This window comes from Mustela lutreola, chromosome 6 (assembly GCF_030435805.1).
Source record: "Mustela lutreola isolate mMusLut2 chromosome 6, mMusLut2.pri, whole genome shotgun sequence".
Taxonomy (NCBI): domain Eukaryota; kingdom Metazoa; phylum Chordata; class Mammalia; order Carnivora; family Mustelidae; genus Mustela; species Mustela lutreola.
Window position 1 is genome coordinate 153,804,346 of NC_081295.1, and position 10,873 is coordinate 153,815,218.

The window sequence follows — 10,873 nt, forward strand, 5'->3', positions numbered from 1 at the left end:
GATGCTACTGAATACTTCTATTTTATTTTATTTTACTTTATTTTATTTTACTTTAATGTTGAAAAGAAGTATGCAAAGTCTAAAGAATAATGTTGGCAAACTCATTTCTTTATTAAAGTGTTTTACATGAGTGTAATCTTTCTTAGCATAATGCCTCACAATATAGGGAACTCTTGAGAAAAACAGACTTGTTTTTAAATTTCACTCACCTCCTTGTCAACAACAACAAGAACTTAGGCATAAGGCCTATCTTCTCTGAGTCTTAAATTTTCTGCTTAAAAATGGGGTAAAAAAACTGGCCACCGGTGTTACTAGGACCACTCAAGGCACATTTAAAGGGTTCAGTGCGTGGCGATTAAGACAGCTACTTTGATAAATGTCCCTCAGTGTAGCTGAAAACTGATAACTGAACGTCTCTGGATCATCCAGCAAATGGTCACGACCACATGTGTGAATACTGAGAGAATCTACTTACAATAGATGCATGATCCAAAGGAGACCATAACCTACATAGACAGTAAATGAATCTTCCTATGAACAATATAACAAGTTACTCTATTAGTAGAGTAAGAAGATAATATATATTTCTGAATGCAGAGAAGAGCAATTAAAAAATAGTTTCCAGGGGCACCTGGGTGGCTCAGTGGGTTAAAGCCCCTGCCTTCGGCTCAGGTCATGATCTCAGGGTCCTGGGGTCGAGCCCTGCATTGGGCTCTCTGCTCAGCAGGGAGTCTGATTCCCTTCCTCTCTCTCTGCCTGCCTCTTTGCCTACTTGTGATCTCTGTCTGTTAAATAAATAAATAAAATCTTTAAAAGATATAGTTTCCAGGATTAAAAAAAAAAGTTCATATTTTGATGCCTGTTTTAACACCTGTCTTATGAGCGAATAGGCAGAATTATAAGACATTCCAAGTCAACCAAGATGGCAACAGAGGAGGATCCTGAGCTCCTCTCCTCCCATGGACTCACTGAATATAGAGTTACACGTGAGGTAATTTCTTCTGAAAGAGATTTAGAAACTAGCTGAGCCACTCCTACACATTAGATGAATGAGAAAATGGCCCCATGAAAATGGGTAAGAAAGACTGAGAGACATTTTTATATAAACCCTACCTCTAACACAGTGCCATACAGTCAGAAAGGGTCCCTCAACTCCTAGTTTCTTCCTGAGGAGTGAAGGATTTGAACACCATGTAGCAGTCCAAATTTTAAACCTTCCAAGAAGATGGTATCCTAAAACACTTAGTTAGCTCTGAAACTCAATAGAACTTGTGTCTGTGAGACTGGCAGACTGCAGCAAACAAAGAAGCAATTCTTAACAGGTGCATGAGCATTCACAGTCACTATCCCCCAGGGCTCAGGGAGCTGGGAAAATCTCCATCACTCAACTTTCACTAAAAGAGGCCTATCTGCATACTTCAAAGTTTCTGCCCAAGGGCCAGGTTTCTAAATTAGCAAGTCTCTAAGGATAGCTGTGATTTTTCTCAGAGACCAAGAAAGTTAACAGACACCTCTCATGCCTTCTCCCTCCAGTCTACTCCAATAACAAAATCAAGTCACCAATAATTCCATCTAAGGACCTAGTATATACACATGGTACCACAGCTACAACTTTTGGGTTAGACACCTGAGAGATGGAACCCTGTATTGCTAGGCTCCAGTAGTCAATGGGGCTTGCATTCATAAGTCCAATGGGACTAGAGCAAACAAACACACACACACAGTTCTTAATGGGCACACTAAGAACACCCTTGCTGCTATAAACTTGGGCCACACAAAAGGATCAGACAAAAATGGCCATCTGTCAGTTTCTCACTAGAAGAGAATTAACTATATACTTTTCCAGCTGCTCCCTCAGGGTCCAGCATCTAATCAGCTTGCTCCCCTTTTGGACACTGATAAATTTTGGCACACCCTCTACTACAGGGTCACTAAGAACAAAGAAGGCAGCTTGGACAATCACAAAAGTTTGAGCGATAACTACAAGTTTGGGCTGACTGGCTGATGGGACTTGTTTCCTACGCAAGACCTCTCCATCAAAACTGGGAGAGGTGTACCTTTCATCTAATATGTAGAAACTAATACAACATCAAGGAAAATGAAGAAAGAGAGGAATATGTTCCAAAAGAACTTGTTCCAAAAGAACATGATGAAACTCCCAGAACAGATCTCAATGAAATGGAGATAACGGATTTATCTCATAGAGAGTTCAAAATAATGGCCCTAAGGATGTTTGGTAAGGCCAGAAAAGCAATACGTGAACAAATGAGAATTTCAAAAGGGAGATAGAAAATATTTTTAAACTCCAAACAAAAATCATAGAGCTGAAGAATACAATAACCAAACTGTAAAATAATATAAGAATCAACAGCAAACTCGGTCAAACAAACAAAGGATCAGAGAATTCAAGGACAGGGAAGTACGATGCATTCAGATATGCAAGAAGAAAAAAAGTAATAGCAAAATAGTCAAGATGGCCTGAGGGACCAATGGGGCACCATCTAATGAATCAATATATGCATTATAGGAAGTCCCAGAAGGCAAAGAGAGAAAGGGGTAGAAAGCTTACTCAAAGAAGTAAAGGCTGAAAATGCCTGAAAAAGAAACAGGCATCTGGATCCAGGAAGCATAACACACACCAAATAGAGGAATCCTAAGAGACCTACACTGAGACATATCATAATCAAATTGTCAAAAGTTAAAGACAAGGAAAAAAAATAAGGAAAAAGAGATACTATGAACAGCAGCAAAAGAACAACTTGTTAGGTACAAGGGAATCACTCTAAGACTGTCAGCAGATTTTTCATCAGAAACCTTGCAAAGTAAAAGATATTGGCATGATATATTCAGAGTGCTAAAAGATAAAAACAAAACAAAACAAAAACCCTGCAAAATAATTCTACCCACCAAAGTTGTCCTTCAGAATTGAAGTAGAGGTAAAGAGATTTTCAGACAAAAAAGGCGAACACATTAGGGCAGTTTTAGAAGAAATGTTAAAGGAATATTTTTAAGCTGAAATAAAAGATGTTAATTATAACATGAATACATGTGAAAGAATAAAGCTCAGTGGTAAAGGTAATTATATAGTTAAATTTGGAATACTTCAATGTTGTACTGGTGGTGAGAAAGTCACCTATAACTCAGGTATGAAGATAAAAACAAAAATATTAAAAATAATTATAACTACAATAATTTGTTAATGGATACACAATGTAAAAAGATGCAAATCATGACCTCAAAAAACTAAAATGTAGGGGAGATGGGGAAGCTTTTTTATATGTTCAAAGTTAAGTGATAATCAATCTAAAATAGATTGTTATAAATAAAAGATGCTTTATGTAAGTTCATGGTAACCTCAAAACAAAAGCCTAAAGTAGATACATAAAAGATTAAAGAATTAATGCATTCCACTAAAGGAAATCATCAAATTACAAACACCAAGACTGAAAGAGATAGAAAGGAACAAAGGAGTTACAAAACCAGCACAAAACAATTAACAAAATGACCATTGGTAGTCCCAACCTACCAATAACAACTTCAAATGTAAATGGACTAAATTCTTCAATCAAAGAAACAGAGTGTATTAAAAAACAAAACAAAAAGAAAAAACCAAGATGCAGTTACATGTTGCCTACAAGGCAATCAGCTCAGCTTTGACACACATAGACTGAAAAAAAAGATGTGCCATGCAAAAGGAAATCAAAATTAAACCAAGGTAAGCCATGTTGATATTAGACAAAACAGACTTGGAGCTAAAGACTGTTAAAAAAAATAAGGAAGGTTATTCAATAATGATAAAGGAGTCAATCAGAAGAAAAGGAGACAATTGTTAAGGATTTATGCACTCAACATAGGAGTACCTAAATATATAAAGCAAATATTAACAGACCTGAAAGAAAAAAAATAAAAAACAATCAACAATACAATAATAGCAGGGAACATCAATGCCCTACTTCCAACAATGGATAGATCATCCAGACAGAAAATCAATGAAGAAACAGTGGATTTTAACAATAGTATAAACCACATTGACCTAACAGTCACATACAGAACATTCCAGCTAACAGCAGCAGAATACAAATTTTTCTCAAGTGCACATGTGACTTTTTCCAGCATAAATCATGTGAGGCCACATACCCCCAAAAAATGTCTTAACAAATTTAAAAAGATTGAAATCCTAGCAAGCATCTTTTACAAACACAATGGTATGTAACTAGAAATCAATTATAAGAAGAAGGAAGATGTGGTCCATATACACGATGGATTATTATGCCTCCATCAGAAAGGATGAATACCCAACTTTTGTAGCAACATGGACGGGACTGGAAGAGATTATGCTGAGTGATTATGCAGAGAGAGTCAATTATCATATGGTTTCACTTATTTGTGGAGCATAACAAATAGCATGGAGGACATGGGGAGTTAGAGAGGAGAAGGGAGTTGAGGGAAATTGGAAGGGGAGGTGAACCAGAGACTATGGACTCTGAAAAACAATCTGAGGGTTTTGAAGAGGCAGGGGGTGGGAGGTTGGGGGAACCAGGTGGTGGGTATTAGAGAGGGCACGGATTACATGGAGCACTGGGTGTGGTGCAAAAATAATGAATACTGTTATGCTGAAAATAAATAAGGGAAAAATAAATAAATAAATAAATAAATAAATAAGAAGATAACATGTCTGATAAGAAGGAGTTAAAATCCACAATACATAAGAAACTTATGCAACTCAATAGCAGAAAAACAACCCAATTTAAAAAATGGACAAAGAGAATACATTGACATTTTTCCAAAGAAGACATACAGATGGTCAACAGACACATGAAAAAGTGCTCAACATTTCTCATCATCAAGGAAATGCAAACCCAAACCACAATGAGATTGCATATCACACCTGTTAGAATGAGTCTTATTTAAGAGAGAGAGAGATAATAAACACTGGCAATGAGGTGGAGAAAAGAGAACTTCTGTACACTGTTGATGGAAATGTAAATTGGTTCAGCCACTATTGAAAACCGAATGGACATTCCTCAAAAAATCAAAAGCAGAACTAACATGGAATTCAGCAGTCCCACTTCTGGGTATATATTTAAAGGAACTGAAATCATTATCCCAAAGAGATATTTGTGCTTCCATGTTCACACCAGCATTTATTCACAATAACTAAGGAATTGTCTAAGGTATGGAAATGCCTATCAATGGATGAAAGATAAAGAAAATGTTCCCTATTTCCCTTATCCCTCAGTAGGAACAAAAATTTCACCAACCCATTTATACTAAGATCACTGGTAATCTCTCTCTCTCTCTTTTTTTAATCAGGTTGACGTTCTGACCCCTATTTCCACTGGATTTTGCAGGGGAGTACCAATAAAATTAAAATGAAGTAGTGGAGAAAAACTGAATTACAGAATACCTCTGGCTCCACTCTATAAATAAACAATTCCAAATACTTTTTTAAAAAGCCAACATAAATTTACTAACCTCACCTAATAAGAAAATAGTTTATAGTCTCAAGCTACAACCTGCAATGAACATGTCCCAGACTAGAATGAGGTGTAGTGGTGGCCAAATTCCTAATCTCTCAATCTTAGCTCTCTATGATCTCTACCCTGGAAAAGGTGTAGAGAAAGAATCTATGTGGATGACATCTTGAGAATTCATGAATATTTTGCAAATGAAAGGTGGTATGCAAGTGGTATGCTTACAACGGCTTTTAGCATGGTTGCATTAAATTGCTTTCTTTGATTTTTTTTTTTTTTTTAAAGTCCATCAAACCACTCCAGGACTTTAGCACAGACAAGGACTTCAAATGTATTCCAGCGTATGGTACTGGCTGGCAGACCAAGTTGAGAAGGACTTTATAGGTATCGTGGGCAGTGATGTAGTTTGTTTAAAAAGCAGTGGAGAACAGAAAAACTCATTCAAGTCTCCCATCATGGAATCTGTCTACTGACTAAAGAAAATTTAAGGAAAAGCCTTACCCATCTCTTAAATGATAGTTCAAAGAGAAAGATGCAGAATTCAAGCTGAGGGTAAACTAACATCTGTCACCCACATAGTATCAGAGCTATTAGCTTTGCTTACATTAAGCATGGGCATACTGGGGGAAAATTTATGTTAATTACAAAAGAAGACCATTTTGAAGTAGTAATAATGAATATAGTAATGATTAAGGTGGCATAGCTTCCTACAAAGTGAAAAATATCTGATATGGAAGCCAATTAAAGCAAGAAACAGAAGACAACGTTCCATCAGTGTTTTATAGTATTGGAGAACATAATAAGAATAGAAACTCAACTAAAGTAGATTTCAATTAATAAAATGATAAATTTAAGAATGGGGATTTTTCAGGTTATAAATAACCTGGTTATTTATAAATAATAAATATTCAGGTTATAAATTCAGGTTATAAATAAATAATACATATAAATAAAATATAAAATATTATATATATAAATATATTTATATTTATAAATATAAATAAATTATATAAATAAATATATAAATATATTTATATATTTATAAATATATATTTATATATTTATATATATAATATGAATATTTTATATATGTGATATATATTATATATAATATTATATGTAATATTATAATTATAATTATATTATATGTAATATTATATATAATATTATATATATAATATATATCTTTATATATAAATATATTTTATATTTATATATTTTATATATTTTTTATTTATATATTATATATATATATATTATATATAATATATAATATATTTATATATAAATATTAAATATATTTTATATATAATATATAAATATATTTTATATTTATATATAAATATATTATATATTATATATTATATATATAAAATATTTATATATATTATATATATAATATATATTATATATATATTATATATAATATAAATATATAAATATAAATAAATAATTATAATAACATCAATGAGCTTTATATAACATCACATACTATAGTGGTTATTAGCACATGTATAGAATAACATTTCCTGAATTTGAAACCTAACTCTTCCTCTTACTAACTCCAATGTTGGGCAAATTATGTAACCTCTGGGTGATTTCATTTCTCATCTCTGAAAGGAGAGTAAAAATAATAATTATAATAACATCAATGAGCTTTATATAACATCACATACTATAGTGGTTATTAGCACATGTATAGAATAACATTTCCTGAATTTGAAACCTAACTCTTCCTCTTACTAACTCCAATGTTGGGCAAATTATGTAACCTCTGGGTGATTTCATTTCTCATCTCTGAAAGGAGAGTAAAAATACTATTTTCTGTATTAGGTCTGGTGTGCTAACTAATGTGACTATTGTTGAATAGATTGAATAGATTGCAAAGGACATGCAATAAAACAGAGTCCATGATAATTAATTCAGTGGAATTAAGAAAAGACGTGAGAAAATTTCAGCAAGTTTAAGGGAAAAAGGGAAATCAGTAAAATTAAAATTAAATTAAATTAAAATTAAAATAACATGGTAGACTTCAAGGTAAGATATTAGGTTGAATATATATAAATAAGCTCACACCAATTCTAACAATTGACTTTATTACAACCATAACTGCAACTGTAATAAAGATACTCCTTTAAAATAAGCACTGAAGGAAGGTAAGAATACAAGAAGTCGAAATAGTAATAACTATTGAACTATATATCTATTGAAAACTAGAAAACATGTTGATGTGCACTAAATATCCAAGCATGTTAAAAAGTCCAATTCATATTCTAAGATCCTCAAAAGTTTCTGGAACCTAGCAGACTACATTGTGTCCTACTGTCGTAGAGTCAGACACTCACCTTCTAGATAGGAGACTGGAAGGGTTCTCATTAAGGAAACTAATCATCCCAGTTTCTGGGTGGCTCAGTTGGTTGGGCAACTGCCTTTGGTTCAGGTCATGATCCTGGAGTCATGGGAGTGAGTCCTGCATTGGGCTCCCTGCTCAGCAGGGAGTCTGCTTCTCTCTCTGATCTTCCCCCTCTCATTCTCTCTCTCTCTCATTCTCAAGTAAATAAATAAAGTATTTACTTATTTAAAGTAAATAAATAAATAAAATCTTAAAAAAAAAAAAAAAAGGAAACCAGTCATCCCTACAGAAAAGATCCAAATATTCTGAACTTAAGTTCAATAAATAGCCAAATAGCCTAATAGGTTATCATATAGTAAAGCTCAGTTTAACAAGCCCACTATGTCCACAAAACCTCTAATTAGCCTTTTAGCCACACACACACACACACACACACACACAACCTTAATCATGAGCCTCAAAACTGAGAATTTCCAAACTCTTGAAGAAAGCTCCTTATATGAAGAACAGAGACTCAAATAAGAAAGCAAAAGAAAAAAAAAATGATTTGTAGAGAGAAGACATATACAGAAAGGAAGAAAATTAAAATCCATTATTTACATCCTTGGAGAGGTAAAAGAAAAATTTCATTCATGAAACAAGAATGGAATAAAATGAAACAGGAATGGGAGGTAAATAAAGCCCTCAGAAACTTAAACAATTCAGTGGTTATTTTAAAAATACCCTTCAATTACAGGAAGTTTGGAGAGTAGGATCGAGAAACTCTTCCCAAAATAGAGTAAAAGGAAAACAAAACAAAACAAAAAAGACAAAATTAAGAAAACTGGACAATTAATCCAGAAGGTCTAGTATCTGAAAAATAATTCTCCAGAGAGAAAAGAAAAAAAAATGAGAAAAAATCACTCAAGAACTTTTTTCACCAGTAGTACCTCATCACTAGACTTTGTAATGCCAAGAATCGAAAGAAATAGATCCTATAAAGTTTTAAAGAAGTCACAGATTAATGATTAAGAATCTGAATAACTGTATTTTTTTTAAGATTTTATTTATTTATTTGACAGAGAGAGATCGCAGATAGGCAGAAAGAGAGAGGAGGAAGCAGGCTCTCTGAGGAGCAGAGAGCCCGATGTGGGGCTCAATCCCAAGACCCTGGGATCATGACATCAGTCGAAGGCAGAGGCTTTAACCCACTGAGCCACCCAGGTGCCCGTGAATAACTGGGTTTTATTGGCACTACTGAAACCAAGAAAACTCCCCCAAAATTAGGGAGTAGACCAAAAACTAGTATAAAATGGAAAAAAAATAACAAAAAGAGAGAACATCAAATAAGGGAAAAAGGGAAGAAGCTATCAAAGCCAGGAATGATGTGGGAGTGTAGAATGAATGGGCACTGGGCACTAGATCTGGAGACGACAGCAGAATTAGAGCTCGATGACCCAAAAGATAGGCACCGTGGTGTCCTCTGCTTACTATATCATCTTGGTCACCCAGCAATACAACTGAAAAATAGGAATGACCGATTTACAGGAATAAACCACTGAAGAGGATGATATGAGAGTCATGAATTAGAGACCCCAACACAGAATTGTGGTGAAGGATGACAGCAAAAGAAATCTCAAGGTGATACTCCACTGTGTCCCGGAGAGCAACCAGGCCACATCATAAGGATCATTGGTGTTTCCAGGAAAGATACTTTCAAAAAAATATAAACCATATAGTTCAGAGGACATGGTTCATATTGTGGGACATATTAGTGAGAAGCTAATCTGTGAGAGAATGCACAGCAACACTTCATCTTGGAAGACCAGGGCCCTGTGTCTACCAAGCCATCGATCTAACAGTCATCACTCCAAGTGCAGAAAGGCAATGGGCAAACTTTCTCAAATAAAAATCTCAGGGAAAATGCATATAGCAGCCCTCTGGGAGAGGGAAGGTGATGAAATTCATCCAAACAACTGCTAAATCAGAAATAAAGGATAGAGGAATCAAGAAGCAAGGGGATAGGAGGGAACAGGAATCCTTCTAACCATTGAAGATGCACTAAAGGATTCTAGGAATTATAATTCTAGACTATAATGCCAGTTTTACAAACACAAGTAGAAAAGTAATTTAAACATACTTAGTGTGAAAGTGCTGGTGCCTTATCCTTTAATTTCCTTTTATGTCTATTAATTGAAAAAAATAATGTAGTTTAATAAATAACATGGCTTTTAATTTCTCCATATTTTTCATCATCTTTTACCTTGATAATTCAGAGAAAAAGCATTTCTTGCAGCAAAGAAAGTGAGGAAAATGTTTATTTGGAATTTGGAGATTACAGTCCTTTCATTATAACATGCTGCTTCTGTTAAATGCAAGTAAACCAATATGTAGCAACTTTTATTTTTTGAAAAGTATGTGTAGTATCATTTCTTTTTATAAAGTTATTTCCATTTATCCACTCATCTATTTAGGTAGCAAAACTCTGTCTGGGGTCATGTGTTAATAGTGGTTACTTCTAGAAATTGGGGGAAATTCATTGTTTTCTTTGTGTGTTTATATATTGGCTAATAAAGGTATCATGGATCATTGTCATAAAAAGTCAACAAAAGTTAAAATTTTGTTTTAAAATCTCTGCATGCATAATATAGGGTAAAAAGTGAACTCCTAAAACTTCAAGTAGAAAACTTCTACACTCCCTTCTTGGAGAACTGATATAAGGTATGGGGTGTGGACAATATAAAATTTCAGTGAAACCAATCACTTTCAAAAAGAAAGGCTTGTCATGGGATAAGACTTGAGAACAAGTATACAGCATTGCTTAGAATATTAGTTTTTGTCTGAGTATGCTTCTCTGGGCTATGTAGAGTGCCCACCTTAAGTTATGTTTTAAAATATTCAGAGTTTGATAGAAACTAATTTAAAGGATCTCCCCTGACATCAGGAGCTGTCAGCACAAAACCTATCTGCTAGTGAGGGGAAGTATTTGTGACCTTCTCTCTGGAGAACGAAGTGTTTCTGGAATGGCAAAAGGGCAACTATTCTTAGAGATACCCTGTCAATTAGC